Source organism: Macadamia integrifolia, unplaced genomic scaffold (assembly GCF_013358625.1).
Source record: "Macadamia integrifolia cultivar HAES 741 unplaced genomic scaffold, SCU_Mint_v3 scaffold945, whole genome shotgun sequence".
NCBI lineage: Eukaryota > Viridiplantae > Streptophyta > Magnoliopsida > Proteales > Proteaceae > Macadamia > Macadamia integrifolia.
The window spans coordinates 210187-235842 of record NW_024870590.1 but is presented as its reverse complement, the minus strand read 5'-3'; the positions used below and the strand labels follow the sequence as shown (position 1 = coordinate 235842).

General features: G+C 44.8%; 1 non-coding gene across 1 annotated transcript; it reads left to right on the top strand.

The window, feature by feature from the left end:
- Positions 1 to 2984: 2984 nt before the first annotated feature.
- Positions 2985 to 3091, top strand: LOC122070563. Its single transcript, XR_006137840.1, has one exon. It is a non-coding gene; the product is annotated as a small nucleolar RNA R71 (small nucleolar RNA).
- The last annotated feature ends 22565 nt before the right edge of the window (positions 3092 to 25656 follow it).

Genomic DNA, 25656 nt, shown 5'->3' with positions numbered 1-25656 from the left:
TTTGATCTTAGAAAGTAGTGAAGTGAGAGGTCAGGCTAACTGACTAAAGTACTTAATGAATCTTCTGTAGAAGCCAGCATATGCTAGAAAAGATCAGACATCCTTAACAGAAAGGGGAGGTGATAAATTATCAATAAAATCCACCTTGGCTCTATCTACCTTAATTCCCTCCTTAGATACTACATGGCCTAATACAATACCAGATTTAACCATAAAATGGTATTTCTCCCAATTCAAAACCAAATCCTTAGATATGCACCTTTTCAAAACTAAGAAAAGATAGTGAAGACACTCAGGATAAGAATTCTCATGAATCGAAAAGTCATCCATAGATACTTCTAAGAATTTTTCGATCATGTTAGAAAAGATGCTCATCATGCATCATTGGAATGAAGTAGGGGCATTGCAAAGCCCAAAGGACATATGCCTATAAGCAAATATTCTATATGGGCATGTAAAAATGGAAGCAATTGGGATCTGGTTATAGTCGGAATATCTATCAAGAAGACAATAGTACTCATGTCCAGTTAACCTCTCTAATATCTGGTCAATGAATGGCAATGAGAAGTGGTCCTTCTAGGTTACCGCATTAAGTTTCTTATAGTCTATGCACACTCTCCACCCTGATTGGACACAGATTGGAATTAGTTCATTACTGGCATTGAAAACTACAGTAACACCAGACTTCTTAAGCACTATGTGAACTGGGCTTACCCATTGGCTATCAGAAATAGGATAAATAATTCTATGATCTAAGCACTTTAGGATCTCTTTCTTAATGGCTTCCATCATCACTGGATTAGTTTTTCTTTGGGTTCCAAGGATGGTTTGGAATCCTCCATAAGGTGTATATGATGTTGTACAATGGAAGGGCTTATACCCTTGATGTCAACCATGGTCTAACCTAGGGCTTCCTTATTGTATTTTAACACCTTAAGTAATTCCTCTTCTTGGCTAGAAGTCAAATCTGAAGAAGTTGTTACTAGAAAAGTCTAGTCAGGCCCTAGGAAAGCATACCTCAAATTAGATGGCAACTCCTTAAAATCTAGCTAAGGGGGCTCAACTATGGAAGGTTTGAGATTGGAATTGGAAAGGAGTCCTAAGGGTTGTATAGGTGTGTGAAGACTCAAGACTCCAGAAAAGAAATTTTCAGTATCATCAATCAACTCATTCATACACTTTTGGAATTCTTAATCAAAATCAATAACAAAGTTAATAATTAAATCATCAGAAAAATTTATAAAATCCTCAAGCGTATTGATCTCTTCTTCCATATCTGGTTGTTTTATTATCCTAAACATGTTAAACTCAACAGTTTGGTTGCCAGAAGGTAACCTTAGGAAACTATTTTGACAATTAATAAATGCATTACTGGTAGCCAGAATGGTCTTCCTAGAATTGTTGAAATTTCATCCTTGGTTGAGAAGAGCTTAGTATCTAACACAATGAAATCAACAGGGAAAATAAATTCTCCCACCTTAAGTAAGACATCCTTAACCATCCCTTGAGGAATCTTAATAGACCTATCTGCCAACTGAAGAGTAGTTCCAGCAACTTTCAATTCTCCCAATCCTAGTTGTTTATATACATGGTAAGGTAAAAGATTCACACTTGTGCCAAGGTCAAGTAAGGTATGCTCAATGTAGGTATAGCCTATGACACAAGCCATGGTAGGGCTCCCTGGATCCTTATACTTGGCTGTTATAGGCTAAGTAATTATAGAACTAAAGTTACCTACCAAGAATGCCTTTTTGGGTACACTCCTGATACGTTTGTGAGTACACAAATCTTTCAAGAACTTTGCATAGGCAGGGATCTGGGATATGGCATCCAAAAGAGAGATTTTCACTTCTACCTTTTTCGAGACTTCTAAAATTTTATCCATGGAAGTAGTCTTCTTTTTGTTTACCAAGCGATTAAGAAAGGGGATAGGAGAAACATAAGGACTGTTAGGGTTTTGCTCTTTTTCAGAAGACTCATATTTGGTTTCCTCAACTAAATCATCTTTAATTGTTTTAGGTTCATCAGACGAACCTAGAATAGGAGGCACACTTGTGTCCCCAACAGAAGGAGAGTTTAACAGGAATAATGGATGGGGAAGATTTAGGAACACTCTGCTAGTACTCTCTACCACTCTTAAGGGCATAAAGAGCATGACATTGGTTGGAGGGCCCTTATTGCATCTGACCTTATATTACATTCAATGATGCCTTAGGTGGTGCTTGTGAACTAATATGCCAATGCCTAGGGTTAAGCTCTGGTTGACTAAGCAACATTCATTTCTCTCTCTCACGTAAAATTGAGACAAGTTGGGAGAGTTGTCTCGTAAGATTTTGATAGCTTGTCATGAGGAGGGTCATATTTTTTTCCAAGTCAGTCAATCTACTTGCCTCTCCAGTGTTAGTAAACCCAGGGGGTTGCTGATAAGATGATAGGAGAGGGGGCCTAGGGAAACTAGCTTGAGGTCCTACATTTAGCCTAGGAAAAGTATTTTGAGCAAAAGGCTGTTGAAGCCTTTCGGGTCCAGGAGAAATTTGGGTGATTTCTCCATCTTGGACTATAAGTGTTACTATATGGATTATTTTGATATAGGGCATTAACATTGTCATTGGAAGTGCCCCCAATGGTATTGGGGCATTCTTCTATAACATGTCTAGGGGACTGGCACTAATTGCACATCTTAACCATATTGACTGATTGTGGCTCTATAGGAATAATAGACTCAATCCTTTTGATTAGGCTATCCAAGTGGACTTCCTTGGCTACTATCCCATCCATAAAATATCATTTTCCTTCTATGGTGTTTTTCATTTTCTTGGGTTGATTCCCACTCACAGGTTTTGTTAGCTAAGTCAAGTAAGAATTCCCATGCCTTTCCTTTATCTGTAAAGTCTGTGAATCCCCTGGGGCACATTGACTCTATCATGAGTTTAGTTGGGTAATCAATACCCTCATAAATTATTTGACATAACTGCCATAAGTCTAGGCCATGGTGAGGGCATTCTTGGAGTAGATCTTTGAATCTCTCCAATAGTTTGGAAACGGACTCACAAGGCTTTTGCCTAAAATGAAGGATATCACTTCAAAGCTTATTGGTCTTGTGAGTTGGGAAAAACTTCTTGAGGAAAACAACTGTGAATTTTTCCTATGTGGTTACAGAATATGTGGGTAACCTATACAACCACTTATTAGCTTGGTCTTTCAACACAAAAGGGATGAACCTAAGCTTAACAGCATCATCAGAAAGTAGTTGGATCTTAATTAGAACACATGCCTCTTCAAATTCCCTTAGAAATAGGTATGCATCCTCAGAGGACAGCCCATGGAAGTGGGGCAACATAGTGATGTACTGATTTGAGCTCAAAATTATTGCCCTGTGCTTGTGGTAGAACTATACAGAAAGGTTGGGTGGCTCTAGCAGGGTACAACCTATATTTCATAGATTTAGGTGGAGGGTTTTGTTGTTGGTTTACGTCTCCCATAATGAAAGGTATTGATGAGAATATACGTATAGAATCCCTACTTGTTGGATTTCTTATTTCTAACCGATTCACAGCATTACGTACCCACCCAGCACTCATGCAATAGGACACTATCCACAACTAGAATAAAACTAGAACGAAAGAGTGAAAAATATATATTTATTTTATTCTTTGATTTTGAATTTTTTTTGGATTTTTTTGAGTTTACCGGTAGAGATCCGAAGTTGCTCACTTCCTGAGGTACTGCTATAGGGCGAAACCTATCTTTATCATACTATGAGGCTTGGCGACCTCCACCAATACAGCTATTATTGCAAGTTGTTCTTCTCAAGAATTCAATAAAAGAAAAATAAAAATAAAAATAAAACAAAGAAAACAAAGCACTCCAAATTTACTAAAAGAAAGCAAAAAATAACATGGAATTGTCTATCCGACCACGGCAACAAAAACTTGTTTGCATTTTAAAAGCAACCGCAAGCGTATGGATCAGTGTAGTTAACGGGTCGAACACAAGGAGAGTGGTAACTTTATTTTTAGCTTCTTTTAGTAATGCGAAAGTGTAATGATTGATTATGGTGATCTACTACTAACAACCGTCCTAACACAAATGCATCTAAAAACGTCATAACCAACACATCTAAAGAAACTGAAATTGAAATTGCAATAAAAATTGAACGACCTAACCATTCACATCTAATCCTAACCATTCGTCATCTAGAAATTTAAATACTCAAACCACGCAATTAAAAAACAAAAAACTGAAAATAAAAGTGCTGAAATGAAGAAAAGTGCAAATAAAGGGGACAAAGCCAAAGAGGGGCACACAAGTAGGTTTCCCTACTTAGCCCGTGGGATACACTATAAATAACGAAAGTAAAAGGATAGTTCAATGGCTAGAGAGGGGCAAAGCCAACACATGCATCTAGCCAAGGAACTTGGGGGAAAAGGAAAAGCAATAATGTAAACTGAAAATTTAAAACCTCATTTTAGAATGATGGGTAGCCAAAAGAGGGAATGAGAGGGGGGTGAGAAGATTACTGTAGAAGCCAACTTACCTGAACTTCTATACTTCAATCCTTGAATTAAAATAACTTGATTGATTTGAAATACTACCAGCCCAAAAAATCAGATCAGAACTAAATCAAATATGAAATTGCTAGGCCTAGAGAAAACAAATCATGAAGAGAAAAATTGAACTTGAAAGAGATGCTCCACAACTTGTTCTTGTCGTCTAGAACTAAGCCTAGAACTAGAAATTAAAATTACAACTGAATAACTTGAACAATAAAATAAAGGCTTGCATTAATCAAAATAAAAGACTTGCATTAATAATAATAATAAAAAAAAATAACAAAAGTGCTTGCATAAAAAAAAACTAAGACAAAAGAGCTAAAAAGAAGAGCACAAATAAAAACCTAGAAGAAGAGAGGAAGAGAGGGATGATTTTTCTAGCTTGGTCGACCCTCTTATATAGGGAATGGGAAGATAGAGATAAAATAGGAAGGAGGGGATTTTTTATTTCTTGCCTTTTTTTCTTATATATTTTTTTTCTTCTCTTTTGTGCTCGACCTCTTGGCCAAATTTGTGTGATGAAGTGAAAAATAGGAATTAGGAGAAAAATGAAAGAATGGAAATAAGGGAGAGAATCCAATGATTTGGGTTACCTAATGGTAGGATTTTTTGAGATTCTTGTTGATAAGGTGGAAAATAGGAAAGAAAATAGAAAAAATGGAGAGAAAATAGGGGAGACAAGAGGAGAAAGCACAAGTGTGGGCCCCTCTTGGATAGTTTGTGAGGTGGAGGGAGAGAAGAGAAAATAGGAAAGAAAGTAGGAGAAAAAAGCTCTCCCACGGTTTCTCTTTTTGTTTCATTTTTTTTTCTTTTATTTTTTTTTTTGTTTCCTATTTTTTCTCTCTTATTTCCTTTCTCTCTCTCTCTCTTCAAACTTGCACACAAACCCCCCCCTTTGGATGATTTTTCTTGCTTTGCTTCGACCAATCTTCTAATTTAATGGAAAATCTTGTCCATGCCCTTGGTGCTTTAAGTAGGTGGAAGATAGGAAAGAGAAAATCTTCACAAAATCTTCAAAAAGAGAGAATCACTCAAAGTGGAGGAGAGAGAATGTTCAATGCCCCATATGGGTCCTTCCATCTTTGCTGGCATTTGGAATATTCCCCTTGGACAACTGCGGAAGGGCTGGCTTGCATCTCGGTTGAGTTCTGGTCTATTATTATTTTTTTTGTCCAAAAAGAATAATCGCATGTACAGTTGTCCAAATGAATGTGTACTTTTAATGCAACATGTCCATCTTGCTCAGAGTTTCGTCCTCTTCGTAACCATGAAAAGAAACGGGACCTCTTTATGTGTAAAATTGGAAATACGATGCCTGACAGTCCTTAAGACCTTGAAAATATAAATCAGGAAAAAGAGAATAAAACCCAAGGTAGCTCCATTCAAAATATGTAAAATGCATGCTTTACTACATAATATTTCACACATAAATGTGCCTATCACCCACCCTCGGGTCCTAGGCCCTTAATCTTAGTTGGTGATTTCAAATCCTTTTTACATGATCCCAATCCCCCACTAGTGGACCATCATCAACACCCACCTCAAGAGGATATACCTCCATATCTGAATCCCCCCTAGAGCCCTGTGAAACAGGCCCCCCACGTGTCTCCGAGCAAGGATGCGATGGTGCGGGGGCCGTGGAGGCACACGGGAGAGAGGAGAGGGCTGAACGAACCCCGAACCGATCGTTACCCTCACAAATTTCAAAGGGATAATAACCGGTTCGCATATGCTCTTACGACCTTGGCTTTCATGGTGAAATGCATTCCTATGGCCCATGTTTGATCATTTATAGTGGACAAGAGGGATGAGCCCATATACTTGAATGTTGTGAACTCCCTCACGGTGGATGGTAGGTTCTGCTTTTCCCACATGATGGATTACATCAGAGAAAGGAAGTATCCAATCTAAGGTATAGAAGGAGAAAAGAAGTTCTTGAGGAAGTATGCCACACAGTTCATCCTGCAAGATGATTTATTATAAAAGAGATCCTATGATGGGATATAGTTGTTATGTGTGGATGATGACCAGGAAAGAATGATTATGGAAAGAGTCCACCAAGGTCTTTGTGGACCCCACATGAATGTCAAAATGCTGGCAGAAAAGATTCTTAGGCTCTGATATTACTAGTATACATTGGAAGCAGACTACGTGAATTTTCTGAAAAGGTGCACAAATTTCAGATCTTTACCAACATCATACATATCCCACCAATGGAGTTGCATTCACTCAGCTCCCCATGGCCTTCTCTACTTGGGTCATCGATGTCATAGGAAAAATCAATCCCAATGCATCCATCCAATGGGCATGAATTCATCCTAGTGGCAATTGATTACTTCACTAAGTAGGTAGACGCATAGATATACTCAATACTTACATCTGCCAAAGTGGCAAAATTCATCCAAGAGAATATTATGTGTCGATATGGAGTCCCGCAGGAGTTGATATTAGATTAAGAATCCCATTTTTTGGGGCAAGGCTAATAAGAATTGTGAAAAATTTGGGATCAAGAGGCACAAGTCTACCACTTACCAGCCACAAACCAATGGGGCAGTGGAAGCAACTAACAAGTACATCAAGGTGATCCTGTAGAAAAATTGCTGAAATCAAAAGGGATTGAGCTGACAAATTGACATATGCCTTATAGGCATATCCGACCTCTATACAATCCTCAACTGGGGTAACCCCTTTCTCTTTGGTGTACAAAGTAGGAGCAGTGCTATCGGTGGAAATCCAAGTGCCACTCTCAGAGTAGTTTTAGATAGGCAATTGACCAAAGGAGAATGGGTGAAAACCAGGCACAATAAACTCAATTTCCTAAATGAAAGGTGGATGAAAGCCATGGATAACTTGAAAAAGAGTCAGCAAAGACTGGCTAGGGAATTTGATAAACATGTGAAGCCTCGTCATACTAAATTAGGAGAATTGGTTCTCAGGCAACAAATAGCTCCCATTCATGATCTGAGAGGGAAATTCAGACCAAATTGGAGTGGCCCTTTCATAGTCAAGGAGATTTTAACCGAAAAATCTATAAGACATATGGATTTAAACTGGGAAGAAATGCCAGCACTGGTTAAAATGGATCGACTCAAGAAATATTATGCATGAAAGGGTAAAGCACCCAAACTACGCTAGACCTGATTCCTCACAAAGAATACGTAGGCAACTCAATGTATGCGAGTGCAGTCTCGACAACCTTAATCTACTAGGAAACAAGGGGTTCCTAAATTAATGACCAAGGAATCTAAAAGACCATTACTGCTTGTTCAATCAAAACTGCTACTTGGTACATTCTATCTTTGGGTCACCATTCTTCGCCCATGATCCTTCAATATCTCATCTTGAATCAAAACCTCCAAGGATCGCCATCCGACATCAAAAAGAGTCCAAGTGCAATATTGGTAAATGTCTTGTTGAATCTTGAGCAATTGAGTAATACTCTGAAGACTATTTTTCTAATTACTCAGAATGATTGCAAGAAGTGATTACAGAATCTCTAAATGAAAAATTGAGGAAATGGACATTAAAAGGGAATATTGAAGAACAAAGACTACCAGAATCCACAAACATGCGAGTGATTGGTCGGATTGGGTGTCTGAAATTACATCACAACCTACCCCAACAAGTGCCCCAACATTGGGATACTGACCTCCATATGTTCAGAGTTGGGACAGTTGAGGTTTGCCCAACCATTGAGGAGTTCAGAGCTTTATGTGTTATTTTCTCCACCCCGGGGAAGTTGATCCAACCTTCACTAGAGAAGGATTACTCTAAGAAGATTCAAGATTTCTTCGCATGGGGAAGAGATGAAATGAAACAATATGTGAGCTATGGGAAGGTCGACATTTTAAAGGTTGCAAAGGCCTTCACTTGGTGCCCACCATTAGAAGGAACTTATCGGCAACGATGGAGCGATGTGTATCTATTCTGCATGATAGCACAATATATTCTGCGTACTCTGGGCGAGGGGCACGATCTGTCATCATGGAAGTGGTGAAGCAGCTAAAGGAGGGATGCGACATATTCCCTACGGTCCTAGTAGAGATGTTTAGAGGATTTGATGTGATGAACCAGTCATAAGTTGGGATTAATCACTATTAGGGGAGCCCTGATATTTTCAACTATGGTTGATGGAAAGATTGTAGCTGGCTAGGCCATTGAATGGGAATTAATTAAAGATCTTCCATTTCCAAGATGAGAGAAATCTCCAAATTGTGCTCCAAAAGTCAGAAGCGCTAAAAATTCAAATTCAAATTTAAATTCGAAATCCAAACAAATAAAAGTTTAACAATGAAAAGAAAAAGTTAAAAATAAAAATTAAATCTCTATAAGACATATTCAAGAAGGAAGAAAAAGTTAAAAATAAAAATAAAATCTCTAAGACTGGGCATCATCTTCTGAGGTGATGAGCTCACCCGTGGAGATCATCATGTCCCCGGCCACGTCCACGTGAAAATGAATCCGAAGGGCCCGTAAACTCTGCTGAAGATTAGAAATCTTTGCCTCCTGGGGAACATAAGATTGAATCAATGCACATATCAAGATAAAATGCAAATAACAAATGCAGAATGAAGTACCTGAGCCAAGATCTTCTCCATCTCCTGATATAGCCGCTCGTACAAGCTGTGGTGCTTCTGACATAAATCAGCATAGACCTCGGGAGATACCTAGGGAAGGCCATATCAATCACAAAGGGTTTGAGAAAAAAAGAAGCAAAGAAGATGAAGGTTAGATTACAGTCGAAGTGTATAGGAAGGATGAGGTCCGCAACATGGTCAAGAGTCTGCGGCAACACCTTCAAGATAGCAGGAGAATAGGCATCAGTATAAGACCATCCAGGATATCCTGGAATGGCACAATGGCCATATGATGAGAAGGCCCTCCCTGGTGTTAAGAAGACCCGACCATAGAACCCATGGTTGACTGGAGCGATGGAGGAAGGGGAGCCACGGGGCGAGTACTATACTACAGGGACCTTGTGTCAGAAAATAAAATAAAAGATAGAAATATAGTGAAATGAAGTATACGTACCTATGGACCTAAGGGAGTTAAGGCTACACAGGTTGCCTCGGCCTCAAGAAAGCACCGATAATCTCTCTCAAGATTGAGGAAGTCATCCTCCCAAGTCCCTCCACAGTGAGCTTTGCCTCCCCCTCTAGAACATCTTAAGGGCTGTGCATGGTAGGAGGAGACAAACAAGGAGTAGTGCACCACTTAGATCTCGGCCATTGCCCAGTCAAGCTCTACCACAGGTTACTAGGCCCGACCATCAAGACCCCATAATAATACCCTCCTCTGGATCAGCTCTATAGTCCTGTCCCAATGTGCGACGTTCATGAAGTTGAGCCTTAGAAAAGGCTTCCAGTTGACCTGCATGACCAGAGGATTGGTAACTAGGGAAAAATTAAAAGAAGAAAAGAAAGTGAGACATACAAGAGTCAGGACATTCAACATGGCCCCTAAGGGATGACGGACTTACCCTTCGACAATTGATTATACCCCCCCTCGAGGCAGTAGGAAAGGGGAGACTATTAGGATATTTAAGCTCTAGACACAGGAATCTCATGTGCTCGTAAACCCAGGGTTGCATGAAGATCAAAGTATTAGACACAAGTTTAAAATGAACCTGATACGGCCAAATTGATTGCCCAGTAGGGTAAGAACACGTGGTATCTAAGGAGAGGACACGTGTCGCTCACCTGTTAGAGTCTGCAAGGAGTTTGACCGCGTCAACCACGTAGAGAGAATATTCCCCACAAAGGGGATAATACGTATCCGAGTAGGACTCGAAGAGGAAAGGAGGCGGACCCGAGGAGGACTCCTCCAAGGAAAAGAGAAACCCTAAACCCTAAGGACTATAAGAGAGGGCCCGAGCAGAGGAAGAAAGGTATACAGAAAAACCCTCACCATTACCCTTGTGAAGAGCTGTGCGGCCAATCTCTAACTTGGGCGTCGGAGGACTAACATCGGATAAACATCCGGGCCTCTGCCTTCTTTATTTGTGTAGGATCAGCTCATATGGATTTTCGACAGCAACAGATTGGCGCCGTTTGTGGGAAACGATAGTCATGGTGGGGAGAACCTACAATCGTAAGAAGACGAGAGCAGCATCGAACATGAACATGGGGGAAGAGGAACCTTCAGGAGGGCTCCCTCCCTCGACGGAAATTAGACGAGAAAGGGGAAACGATGATCAGGAAGGTTCCACGAGGTACCAACATTCGGTCGGATATTCGATGTGCGGAGATAGTAATCCTCCGCCCCCTCCTGGAGCGCAGGAATATGTGACAAGGGAGAAGTTCGAAGCCCTCCAGGAGAAATATGGCCGAATGGCCGAGGCAATGAAGGAAGTCTCCAAAGCTGTCTCTCAGAAGACCGACGGAGCACCGCGAGGCCCCATATCCAGCCCGAGAGAGCTCGAGACGAGGTCCGGAGCAGTACAGGATCGATAAGGTCCGGTCATAATTTTTAAAATCGAGTAATGAGGGAAAGTCCCACACACAGGGGAAGGACGCGGTGTGCCACCGGAGACCGACATGGGGAACCACGCCAAGGAGACAAATAGAGACACGAGGACTCGGGGTTAAAGCAGATGATCTTGGACCTGAAAGATGAAATCAAGAAGGTGGTAGAAAATCAGACGGGAGCTTACGAGCCAGACCTCACTAATGACACGGTTGTAGCTGATGAGGTCATGAGGGACCCACTCCCGATCAACTTTTGCCTGCCAAAGTATGACACCTACGATGGGTCTAGGGACCCTGTAGATCATCTGGAAGGCTTCAAGGTCGCTATGCAGTTCCATCGAGTCTCGAAAAACATCATGTGTCACGCCTTGCCATTGACGTTTAGAGGAGCCACAAGGCTATGGTACAATCGTCTGCTGATGAAGTCTATCCACAGCTTCAGCTATCTAAGTTACTTTTTCGTGAAGGGATTCTCTGGCAGCCAACCCCTTCAGAAGACCACGTTGAACTTGACCAACGTCAAGCAACATGAAGGAGAATCACTGCGGAATTATATGAAGAGCTTCCAACAAGAGAAGATCACGATCAGAGGTCTAGACCCTAAAGAAGAGTTCACAGCCCTGCTGGGAAGCGTCAAGGATAAGGAGCCGAAAAGGTATTTGGCGAAGCATACACCGAGGAACCTAGCCGAGTTGAGAGCTCGGTGTGATAAGTACATCCAGATGGAAGAAACCCTTTAAGCCGATGAAAAAGCTGAAAGGAAGACGGGAAGGAAAAGGATCTCAGGGGTGACGACAAACCCTCCGAAGAAGGCAAAAGACGAATGTCTGAGCGTGGTCAGGCACCCAGTCCACCAAGGAAGTTCGAGAAATAAGTGCCCCTGAACCGAAGATGAACGGATGTACTGAGCAAATAAAGGACTCCCCGGATGCCAGAGCCATAAAGTGGCCAGGGAAGATGGGATGGTACCCTGAGAGACGCAATATGGACAGATATTGCCACTTCCACAGGGACCATGGCCACGACACCGAAGATTGTTGGCACCTCAAGGGGGAAATAGAAGGAATAATCCGAAGAGGATATCTAGGCCGATTCATGGACCACGAAAAAGAGGATACTTAAGACGGTAATGACCTTAGGGACAACCGTCAAAGAGATGACAGAGGCCACTATGAAAGAAGGGGGCTAGCCCGCAGAGGCAATCAGGAACGACAAAGGGACCAGACACCTGAGGAAGCTGACCATCACCTCCGGGATGAGAATAAGAGCCCAACTAGGGTTATAGCGACAATCTGTGGAGGCCTAGCCGCTGGAGAAAGTTCAGTCTCGGCTAGGAAAGCAAAAGCCTGTGCGAGAAGCGTACATGTGGCTGAATGGTCAAACAAGAAGGCGAGGACGGGGACGGTTATTTCCTTCTCAGACGACGATCTGGAAGGGGTGCACACTCCGCACGACGATGCCCTGGTAGTCACCATGACCATAGAGGATTGCAGAGTGAAGAGGATCTTAGTGGATAACGATAGTTCAGCTGATATCCTGTTCCTTGAGGCTTTCCAGGGGATGGGCCTAGACGAGGGAAAGTTGAAGAAAGTCAAACACCCATTGTAGGGATTCTCTGGCATCCCAGTAAAAGTGGAGGGATCGATTGAGTTGCCAGTAAGAGCCGGCACCAGAGATTGCCAAGTAACAATCATGATCAACTTCCTGGTGGTAGGCATTACCTCGGCATACAATGCCATACTAGGGAGGGTTGGTTTGAACCTACTAAAGGCTGTCATCTCCACACCCCATCTCAAGATGAAATTCCCAACCAAGAACGGTGTTGGTGAATGTCGAGGCAATCAGGAGGCATCCCGGAGGTGCTACGCCACTACCTTGTAGGGAAGAGAAAAGGCGGGCGAGGTGCTCTCGATAAAAGATCTGCGCTATGACGCCAGTTATCAACGGGGGGAACCGACTGAGGATCTGGTACAAGTTGAGGCCGAAGTGGGGGATAACGCTCAGTAATTCTAGATCGGGGCTACAATGCCAAGGCAACAATGAGAAAAAATTATCTCATTCCTCCGAAACAACTTTGACGTCTTCGCCTGGTCGGCTTCAGACATGCCTGGAATAGATCGAGAGGTAATAGAGCATCATCTGAATGTTAACCCAAAAAAGAAGCTGGTGCAATAGAAGAAGAGGACTTTCACCCCCGAAAGGCAGCAGAAAATAGATGAAGAAGTAGTGAAGTTGCTGAGGGCCCAGTTCATCCGCAAGATTCAATACTCGGAGTGGAGATCCAACGTGGTGATGGTTCCGAAGGCAAACAGAAAGTGGAGGATCTGCATCGACTTCACCGACCTAAACAAGGCCTGCCTGAAGGACAGATACCCCCTGCTGAAAATAGACCTCCTCATTGATGCCACGGTAGGATATGAGGTGCTGACCTTCATGGATGCATACTCGGGGTACAATCAGATCAAGATGTCAGAGGTTGATGTCCCGAAAACATCCTTTGTGTCCGAGGGAGGACTACTACTATGAAGTCATGCCCTTCGGGCTAAAAAACGTAGGGGCCACCTATCAAAGGTTGGTGAATAAAATCAAGGGGATGATCGGCGAAACCATGGAGGTATACGTGGACGATATGCTTGTAAAAATCCTGAAGGCGGAACAACACATTCAAGACTTAGAAAAGGCATTCCAGGTGCTGAGGTAGTACGGCATGAGCTGAACCCGGCAAAGTGTGGATTCAGAGTAACCTCGGGAAAGTTCCTCGGCTTCATTGTCTCAGAGAGGGGAATTGAAGCCAACCCGATGAAAATACAAGCCATTTGAGATATGAGGTCACCCCAGAATGTGAAGCAAGTCTAAGAGCTAACAGGCAGAGTCGCCGCCCTAGGGCGATTCCTATCTTGGTCAGCTGACAGATGCCTCCCCTTCTTTAGAGCCTTGAAGGGATCCAAGAAGTTCGAGTGGACGGAGGAGTGCGAAAAGTCGTTTGAACAACTAAAGGAGTACCTAGCCGCACCCCCACTGCTGATAAAGCCAAACGCCGGGGATACATTACAATTGTACCTTACTGTATCAGCAGTAGTTGTAAGTGTAGTACTGACGAAGGAAGAAGGAAGGCAATAATGGCCGATATACTACGTCAGCCGAACCCTGCTAGATGCCGAAACAAGATATAGAAATACAGAGAAAGTGGCATACGCCCTAGTAACAATGACAAGAAAGCTGAGGCCCTATTTTCAATCGCATACGATATGCGTGCTCATAGACCAGCCCCTGAAGAAGATACTGCAGGGGCCGGATATGTCCGGTCGCTTGGTAAACTGGGCCATAGAGTTGGGAGAATTCGACATCCAGTACAAATCGAGAACCACAATAAAAGCACAGGCCCTTGCAGACTTCATAGCCGAGACGACGCTCCCTGAGGATTCCCAAGAATCTTTCGAGGACTGAGAAGAAAAGGCTTGGGCATTGTACGTGGATGGTGCTTCCAACAACACAGGAAGCGGCGCAGGGATTATATTGGTTAGCCCCAGAGGTTTCAAGATTGAGTACGCCCTATGGTTCGACTTCGATGCCTCCAACAACGAAGTAGAGTACGAAGCGTTAATAGCCAGAATTAATCTGGCACGGGCTTTGATGGTACAGGAGTTGGTGGTGCATAGTGATTCACAACTCATGGTACGACAGGTGTATGGAGACTACGAAGCCAAAGAACAAAGGATGGCTAGGTACTTGAAGATAGTGCGAGAAAGAATAATAGCCTTCAAGGAATTCGAGGTAAGGCAGGTGCCATGAGAAGAGAATGCTAGTGCAGACGCACTATCGTAGTTGGCCACCTCCGACTTCACAGACCTTGGATGATCGGTGTATTTTGAAGTGCTACCTCAGTCGAGTACCGAAAGACCCCAAGAGGTATTACCTGTAGGCGAACACGACCATAGTTGGATGGCTGCCATAACTAAATACCTCAAGGAAGGAAAGCTCCCAGAGAATAGGGATGAGGCAAAGAAAGTACGAATGAGGTAAACACGCTTCCTTCTGAAGGACGAGACGTTGTACAAAATAGGGTTAACCGTTCTATACCTCAAGTTCCTGAACCCCGTCGATGGCGAGTATGCACTCCGAGAAGTGTATGAAGGGATATGCGGCCAACACCTGGGAGCCCGGGCCTTGGCACATAAAGTGCTGAGGTAGATCCTGTTATGACCAACAATGAGGAAGGACGCGGAATCGTTAGTCAGGAAGTCAGTCAAGTGCCAGATGTTCGCCCCCATCCCTAGGTAGCACTCTACCGAGCTCTCATTCCTATCAAGTCTGATACCATTCTCCATGTGGGGAATGGACATCCTGGGCCCATTCCCCCTGGCCACGAGACAAAGGAAGTTTGGAGTGGTGGCGGTAGACTACTTCACGAAATGGGCAGAGGCCGAAGCACTGGTGATGATATCCGAAAAGAATGTAAGGAACTTCCAGAGAGCGGTAGTCTATCGATTGGAATCCCTCATGTAGTGGTAACGGACAATGGAACTCAATTCTCCAACCCGACTTTTGGCTCATTTTGTGATGCCCTTGGCATTGACCACAGGAAAACATCTGTCGGTTATCCACCGACCAATGGGCAGATAGAGGTAACCAACCGTACCCTTCTCCAAGGAATAAAGAAGGGACTGGATGATGCCAAAGGGTTATGGGGAGATGAGTTGTACAATATCCTCTGGGCTTACCGCACAACTGAGAGATCGGCCACCTGAGAAACACCCTTCATTTTAACTTATGGCACCGAAGCTGTACTTCAAGTGGAGGTAGGGGCCGTAACCCATCAGATTCAGTACTACAATGAAGGAGAAAACGATAAAGGACTTCGGGCGAATTTAGACCTCTTGAGCGAAGTCAGGGAGACCTCATAGGAAAGGATCGCCGCCTACCAGCAGAGGGTTGCGAGGCACTATAACTCCAAAGTCCGAAAGAACGAGTACAAAATGGGTGACCTCGTCCTCAGAAGGGTAGAAATATCAGACCCGAGGCATCAAGGAAAGCTAACTCCGAATTGGGAAGGTCCTTACAGAGTCTCAAGGGTAATACGACTGGGTTCCTATCACCTGGAGACTATGGGGGGAGAGAGGGTACCCCGATCGTGGAACTCAAAGAACTTGAGAAAATTCTACCAGCAGTGAAGTAGCGAGCAATCACATTTTGTAATTTTTTGCTCCTAAGCACTTTCTAGTTGTAACTCCTCATCCTAAGCTCTCCGGATGATTTTACTTATGAAAAATGCATAAGATGGTTTACGGAAATTGATAGGTATTCTCCTGTTTGATGGCTTTAGCTTTGTTGAAGGTCCTTACCTCGGTCATCACCACGGTTGTTGATCAAGGTAGAGCCGAAGGGAACTTGACGAAGGGATAAAGCTGAATGTCCCTACCTCGATTGGGAGCTTTGGCTAAGGCCGAGCTGACCTGACCGAAGGTCACGGCCTCAGTTGGGGGCTCTGGCTAAGGCCGAGCAAACTTGACCGAAGGTCACAACCTCAGTTGGGAGCTCAAGCTAAGGCCGAGCAGACCTGATCGAAGGTCATAACCTCGGTTGGGAGCTCTGGCTAAGGCCGAGCTGACCTGACCAAAGGTCATGGCCTCAGTTGGGAGCTCCAGCCAAGGCCGAGCAGACCTGATCGAGGGTCCTTACCTCATTCGGGGGCACCGACTGAATCCTACTTGTTCAGGATCCCTCAAGTCCACGGCCCTTGGAAGTGGGAAACCTCTCGGATAAGCTGATGGAGCAGAACCAGGCTTCGTACTAGAGTAGAGGCATATTTATCCTAGGGCCGCCGAGGGGTTCGGCCTTCTTGCACCTACCTACGGGCTAAAGATCCCTTATCAGAAAGAAAATGAAAAAAAGCAAAAGGAAAAGGTATCCGAAGAAAGGGAAATATTCATTCATTAAAAAGGCCCGAAGGCCGAGATTACACGAAAAGGCCCGAAGGCTCACATCACAAAAAGAAAAAAGAGAGGATAGTCCGAAGGCTCACATAACAAAAAAAGAGAGCCCGAAGGCTAAGGTAGGGTGCAGGGTGGCTTCAGGGGGCGTCTGTCAGGATCACGGCCTCGTCGTTGGCATAGTGGAGGGTCTCCCCATTAGAGCCATCGTGATCAGGACTTAGAGGCACCTCACGTTGCAGCTGAACCTCACCTTCCTCGCTACAGCCTTCGCCGTTGGCGTCAGCAACCTCGGTGGCTGTTGGGGCTGCCTCAACACACTCTTCTTCGAAGATGAGCCCGCTGTCCTTGAAAGAGACCTCTGGGTAGTGCTTGAGGACCCAGTCTCGGACCTCAGTAGCACCCATTGTGAACCCAGGGGCGATGGCGCGTTTGACCTCCTCCCGAAAGCCCTTAGAGGCCCTATACTTCTCGGCCCCTCGGGTTTCGACCTCCTGAACCCTGGCCGTTATCTGCACCTTCATCTCCGCAAGCTTCTGATCACATTCCTAGTGAGTACAAAGAAGGTCCGCTTCCAGGTGCTCCACCTTCTCGAGGAGAACTGAACGCTCATTCTCCAGTACTGACTTCTCACGTTCGGAAGCCTCGAGGTCTCAGGTCATGGCTTCGGCCCGGATCGCCAGTTGACCCACTTGGTTTTGGGCCTGCATAAGACACCGATGGTTAGTATGTTGTAATGATCATAAATCAACGTTTGGAAGACCGAAGCTTACCCCTGCCATGAAAATGCAGGCACTAGTTATCATGGCTGTCATCCCTTGTTGTGCTTTGGCGACATCTCGGGGGAGGCTACTCTTTAGTACCAGCTCACGAGCGACACAGTCGATGGACAGGGTGTCGTCTTCTTTAACCGACCACCGAGGGACGAAGCCAACCTCGGCCTTAACATTCCCAGCCCTCGGGCTTTTGAAGTCTGCCACGGGGAAAGAGTCTCGGGCAGACAAGCTATGTCCCGGAGCAGCGAGGGACTGGACCACTTCGGTACTGGGTCCTTCGGCCCTGGACCTTTTCTTCGGTGGGGGATCTTCGAAGGAGGGAGGACCCTTCTTCTTCCCTTTCCTCTTCAGCCTCTGCTGTTGCTGCGCATCCCACGCCCTGGCCTCCCTTATTTGGACTTGCCTCTCCGCAGTTGCAGCCCTAGCCTCGGCTCTGGAGATTTGCACTGTATAAAGACGAAGGGAGTTAGTATGAAACACAAGTACCTAAGGTAAATAAACTTGGGCTAGCCTAAGACTCACCCGGGCTAAGCCCGAATCTGAACAAAATGGCGTCGGACTTAAGGCTGTCGGACTCAATTGGAGGGCAAGTGTCTTGACGCTTCGCCATCGCCATCGACTCCGCATCTGTCCCAAGAAGGGTAGGGATGGAGTTCACCGTCCTCAGATTGGGGATATCCCAGACGGTGCCGAAGGGCACCCCCTCGGATGACCTCACGAAGAAGAATTTCTCCTACCACCCGTGGATCGATGTTGGGTAACTGTTCAGCAGCCGAAGGTCTTTCCGAGGGCTGAAGTAGTACCAGCCCAAAAGCCCCTTACAGGCCTAAAGAAAGAAGCAGTTGACAAAGAGAGGGAGGGAGAGTGGCCTTTGGTGCCTAGAGAAAAGAACGATGAAGCTAAGCAAAGAAAGGATGGAAGGGAAGCCGAAGGTCGGCCTTAAACACCTCCTTATATAGGCACAGCTCTTCGGAGTTCCGATAGCTGGCTCGGTCTGTCGGCTTCGGTAGCCAGAGCTCGAAAGCATCCGAGATACTGAAGGAGACCCTTAGCTCCCCCAGCTCCAGCTCATCCATGGTGAAAACGATGTGCAGGGCCTCCACCTCGTGGGGGTCCTGGGTTCGGGCTCGGGATTCAAGCACCCTCTCCCTGAATCCCTCACAGTTTGAGCCACCCTCGGACCTAGACGGCGAGGCTACGGACGATGAGTCGCGAGTAGAGGGTGAATCGGGGGAAGAGTTCGAGGACATCCCTCGGACCCCCTGGACTCCAATACCTACGGTGAGACATTGTCCTCTTGGAGGACGAGGGACTGTACCCGGATGAAGAAGACATCGTACTTACTTTTTATGAAGACGAAGCACTAAAGGAAAAGGAACACCTAGATCGAAGGAAGGCTCTCTGAGGGAAAAACAAAAGTGGCCCACAAATGGATCCCCACACTTTATAAATAGAAGAAAAACGATACGACTACCCGAGCATTAATGGCGCCGTCACGTCACCAATTACCACCCCTCAAGATCTGCGCCAAAGCAGACCTGACCAAAAGTCCCTACCTCGGTTGGGAGCTCAGGCCAAGGCCGAGCAGACCTGACTGAAGATCCTCACCTCGGTTGGAGGCTTAGGCCAAAGCCGAGCGGACCTGACCGAAGGTCCCTACCTCGGTTGGGAGCTCAGGTCAAAGTCGAGCAGACCTGAGGAAGGAAATCACCTCGGTTGGGAGCTCGGGCCGAAGTCGAGCTGACATGACCGAAAGTCACGACCTCGATTGGGAGCTCAGGCCAAGGCCGAGCAAACCTGATCGAAGGTCCTCACCTCGGTTGGGAACCCAGGCTAAGGCCAAGCGGACCTGACCGAAGGTCCCTACCTCAGTTGGGGGCTCAGGCCAAAGCCGAGGGGACCTGACCGAAGGTCACAACCTCTGTTGGGAGCTTAGGCCAAGGCCGAGCGGACCTGACCGAAGATCCTTACCTTGGTTGGGAACCCAGGTTAAGGCCGAGCGATCCTGATCGAAGGTCCCTACCTTGTTTGGGGCTCAGACCAAAGCTGAGCAGACCAGACCGAAGGTCCTCACCTCGGTTGGGGGCTCAGGCCAAAGCCGAGCGAACCTAACCAAAAGTCATAACCTCGGTTGGGAGCTCAGGCCAAGGCCAAGCGGACCTGACCATAGGTCCTCACCTTAGTTGGGGCTCAGGCCAAAGCCGAGAGAACCTGAACGAAGGTCCCTACCTCGATTGGGGGCTCAGGCCAAAGCCGAGCGGACTTGACCGAAGGTCACAACCTCGATTGGGAGCTCAGGCCAAGGCTAAGTGGACCTGATCGAAGGTCCTCACCTTTGTTGGGAGCTCAGGCCATGGTCGAGCGGACCTGACCGAAGGTCCCTACCTTGATTGGGAGCTCAGGCCGAGGCCGAGATGACCTGACCGAAGGTCCCTACCTCGGTTGGGAACTTAGGTTAAGGCTGAGCGGACCTGACCGAAGGTCCTCACCTCGGTTGGGAGCTCAGGCCATGGCTGAGCGGACCTGATCGAAGGTCCCTACCTCGGTTGGGGGCTCAAGCCAAAGTCGAGCGGACCTGACCGAAGGTCCTCACCTCGGTTGGGAACTTAAGCTAAGGCCGAGCTGACCTGACCGAAAGTCCCTATTTCGATTAGGAGCTCAGGCTAAGGCTGAGTGGACCTGACCGAAGGTCCTCACCTCGGTTGGGACACAGGCTAAGGCCAAGCGGACCTGATCGAAGGTCCTTACCTCAGTTGGGAGCTCAAGTCGAGGCCGAGCTGACCTGACCGAAGGTCCTTACCTTGGTTGGGCACTCAGGCCAAGGCCGAGCTGACCTGATCGAAGGTCTTGGGCTTAAGAAAAACTAAGGCCGAAGGGGCGCATGAATGAAAAAAAAATGATGAAAAAATTGGTTACTCCCACAGGAAGAGCCTCCTGGTGAGAGTAAGGGGGCTACTGATACGGCCAAATTGATTGCCCAGTAAGGTAAGAACACGTGGTATCTAAGGAGAGGACACGTGTCGCTCACCTGTTAGAGTCTGTAAGGAGTCTGACCGCGTCAACCACGTAGAGAGAATATTCCCTACGAAGGGGATAAGACGTATCCGAGTAGGACTCGAAGAGGAAAGGAGGCAGACCCGAGGAGGACTCCTCCAAGGAAAAGAGAAACCCTAAACCCTAAGGACTATAAGAGAGGGCCCAAGAAGAGGAAGAAAGGTATGCAGAAAAACCCTCACCATTACCCTTGTGAAAAGCTGTGTGACTGATCTCTAACTTGGGCGTCGGAGGACTAACCCTGGATAAACATCCGGGCCTCTGCCTGCTTTATTTGTGTAGGATCAGCTCATACGGATTTTCGACAGCAACAGAACCAAATGGAAATAAGTGATCAAGCGAGAGAAAACATGAATAATTTAAGAGACACTATAGAGGCTACAATCACCATAGGCTAGGTGGTCCTTCATCTACAAGAAGTAAATATATATTAACCCGCCCCAATCATACTCATCGATATCATCCAGATTGGCGAACAAGAGGGCCATACGAACATCGATCTCAATTAAAAAATTTCTATATAAGCAATGACCTATGGTGAAGAAGAGGAAAGAGCGGAACAGGCGGGTCCTCTGAACTGGATCCTAATCCACATGAAATTTGTGCCTGGTGTTGAAAATCTCCACCAACGGGATCGCCCAAGGGGTAGTAAGGCTAGTCAAGTCATAGGGGCTCGGAGGGGAGATGGAGTCAGGAGCGATGGCTGGCCTATCCCCAAAGGGGACACCTATCAGGGCATAGAAGCAAAAGGGGGTGACAGAGAGCTTACCCAAGGGAAGATGGTGTGCATTCTTAGCCACACTGCTCGATAATGGCCTTCATTAGCTTCGCGTCCATCTTCTTCGCCTTAAGGACCCGGCGAAAACTCATCATACCATTCTCAAACCTTGTTCGGAATTCCATACATCCCTAGGGTGGGAGAGATACCCATAGGGGCCTCCTACAAAAATAAAAGGTGGTAAGTACCATTTCAAAGGCTAAAGGAATACAAACAAAATATAAGACTGACCCATTGATCCTAGGCCGCGTTGTAGATATGACTATGCACACCTTGTAATGTGGAGTCGACATACCAGAAGGTCGGACCCTCCTTCCCCACTGGCATTGGGAGTCACCCAGATAACTCCTCTAGAACACGCCCTACGTGAGTGCGCTTCTTGCCCTCTCGCCCATATCCCAAGAAACTAGAAAAAATTTTAAAACAAAAAACTAGAAGAGAGAAGTGGAATGAGACAAACGCGGCGACCCCCTCTTTTATAAATGGGGCCCATTTTCGAGGCCCTGTGAACCTTTGGCAACCCCACAAAATTTGAATTCAGAATTTTAATAAAAATTTGAAATGAATTTACCTTGTAATTGGTCTACAGTTGCCCCGCACAACCAAGATTACCTTACTTCGGTCCGTAGTTGCCCCATGGCCAGTGACCAAGAGATTACCTTCACTAGTTTATAGTTTCCCTGTGTGGCCAAGACCAGCTTATTTCAATCCAAAGTAGCCCCGCATGGGTAATGACCAAGAGATTCCCTTAGCCGGTTTACAGTGGCCCTACGTGGCCAAGATCAAATTGCCTTTGGTCTGTTGTTGCCCCATGTGGCCAAGACCAAATTGCCTCTGGTCTGTAGTTCCCTACATGGCCAGTGATCTAAAATTAACTTATAATCAGTATACAGTTGGCCCACGGGTCCAAGACCAGCTTACCCCTGTCCATAGTTGCCTCACATGGCCAATGACCAAAATTTACCTTGTGATCGGTCTGTAGTTGCCTTGTGTGACCAAAGACAAGATTAAACCAATCCATAGTCACTCAGCGTGGCCAATGGCCAAAATGCCTCTTCGATGGTCCGTAGTTGCCCCGCGTGGCCAATGACCAAAATATCAAAATGTATGTTTACTAACATTTTATAGGAATAAAGCATTAAGTTTCCTTTTAGCAATTGCCAGTCCAGGTAAGATCTCAACTTCCTATTGCCAATAGATAGGGTCAGATATTAATTGATCTTTTTTCAAGTGGTTTACTCGCCCATGTTTTTCGGATTGCATCTCTGCCATCCTTGAGCAAGATGACAACAGTACATGCTTTGGATGACAGAATGTGGTTCTTTTCTTTACCCTTCGACTGGGGCACATGCCTCAGCCAAAGAGGGACATTCTATAGAAACCCAATTTTGTCATCCTCTCCCAGCTATGATGATTTACAGAATGTGGGCATTATCGATGCTTTCCATCAATAGAGGAGACAACTTTCTAAGGTAACCTGGATCAGGTTCGAAAACCCTGGCCCCATCCCCAAACCTAAATTCAAAAACCCAAACCCTAATAGGCACCAAGGGAGAGAGGGTTCAATTATAGCATATTACATACTGAGGAATCAAATATGAACTCTCTTACTGATAGATGGTGCTCAGGACCATGATTCCAATGATATATGGTACACTAAAATCGGACCACCAGATCTCCCAGAATAATCCTCGGTAGCCAGGAATAAGGCGAGACTAGATCGACATTTGGAATATTCCCCATATATTCATTTTTCTCGTGGCCCTGCGAAAAACGGGCAAAGACATGAAAAAAGTGAAAGGGCAGCAACCCACATGGCCCCGTGGAAAAAGTGGTAGGGCGACCCCAAAATTCGCAGCACCATGAGCCCTGTAGCCCTATGAAATTCTTGAACCTGCTAAAGGACCAAAACTGGCAGCCCTGCGAAATTTGCTCCTTTTAGGTCCAAAAATCTATAAATAGCCCACTATTTACCTTTGCCAAGGCATTGAACGTCTACCTACCCCACCACTTGAAATTTACCTCCCTTCTAGTGCATTTCAACCTATAGAGAGTGCCCTAACCTCCCCTTCTAGCCTGAGATTTTGCCTTCGCAAGCCGAAACCCTGACAAAGTTCTAACCTGAAATCTGGCGTTCACAAGCCGAACCACTATCCGTGGGAGTCAGGAAGGGTTACAAGAAAGTCAGAGCCTCCGGAAAAAAAGAGCTAGAGATCAAGACCACTTTGTCCTGAGCTGGGAGAACCCAAGAGACAACCCACATCTGCCTCAACAGGGGACCCACCCCTCTTGACCCTAACAAGGGTCAACCTCAAGTATAATTCCCACCTCACTAGGAAAAATGTAGATTATCATTTCACATGTGGTAATATATATAGTAGTATATCAATAATTTAACCATACATAGTATGGGAATAATTAAGGGAGAATGTTAATTATATGCATCTAGTAGGAAGACCAGTTAAACCGAGTGAAATGGGTGCCTAACACCTTTCCGTATCCATAATCTGACACTTACCCATATCTCTAGACTAATCCAAATTTTGGGCCCTTTTCACATGGATCAAGCCCATCCATTGGGTTATAGGCCCTAACCCTAACCTGATCCCCCAAGATCAGAAAAGTCTACCAGTGCCAATACCAAATCCCATCTAAGGGCAAGAGGGGATCGGATCCCAGGGATAGTTACCCCCACACCTCCTTTTCTTAACATCTCCTCTAGCTTCCGTTTGGTGATGACTATTTGTACCCTCGCAACACTTCCATGCCTAACAGGCCCCTTTATCGGATTCCGTGCAACCAATAACTCACAGCTTATTGGATGATAGGAGAAGATTGTCATTATGGTCACTACGCATTTGAATGTTCAGATGTAGATGCTAGAGCATCGGAAGGGAATTGGATATTAGAAATTCAATAAACAATGATAATGATTTTAGTAAGGAGAAATATTAAAACCAAACTGATCTTTGGATTCCATAAACATTGTCAATTAAATTTATGGAATGATCACACTTATTTCTTCTTGTCAATTTTGACATTGGTTTTCTTATTTTGGGATTGGAATTTGTAGTAAGAATTCCTTTGAATGAACTTGGCTGGCTAGAGTGATGTTTATATATCTATGATTTAGAATTAGATCCATATTGGTTAGCTTCACTAGACGGTGTACCTCAGCATAATGGTAAGGTTGCTTCATTGTGACCTGGTGATCGTGGGTTCAAGTTGGGTGAGAGTTCCAGATTAGGAGAGTGGACAAACTGGAACACTTTAGCCAACAAACTCAATGAGAAAGTGTGCATAATTTAAAACATCCAATCAGATTTTAAGAAATCTATTGGGCGTTGAGCAATAAAATGGAATTTTCATTTTAAAGTACAACCCAAAATAATAAAGTAGTATCATTAGTTCATAGAGATATCATAAAATACTCAAACATCCAATGTAGAATTAACAATAGAATCGTTCAGCTGACATAAACAAGGCGAAATCCATTAAATCAATCTACATTATATTCATTTTCCAGTTGGATTCAAGCTGCTACTTTGGTCAAAGTCTAATTCACATGTACAATTTTGTATATGCAATTTTGTAAACAGTTGATTAAGTAATCCCTACAGCCCACTATCTATCAATATACCCTTTCAATCCCTAGAAAGCCAATACTAATATTTAAATCATCTGAATAACAAGAATATTTCACTAATTTCTCACACAAAGTTTGGAAACCTTATATTTAGCTGTGGGTAAATCATAAGTGTAAAATTCAAGAATCACTCATCTGACATCATCCAACAAGTAGTAACTGAGAGGAAATACCAAGCCACTAATCTTCGAAACATCTTGGTGAAGATAAAAACAATCAAAAACTTTAACTAGAAAAATTAAAAATTGAAACTACCATACAAGCAACAAAAGAATTTTCACTGTCACAGACTGCTTCATCCACTACAAAAGAAATACCATGAAATTCTCACCAAAATCATATTTCACATCCCTCAAATGAAATCCAAGAGTTACACCTCAAATGGAAAATCTAATTATTAATTGAAATACAAAATATGCAAATAGCCTAAAAAAAATGTAGTTTTTCACAAT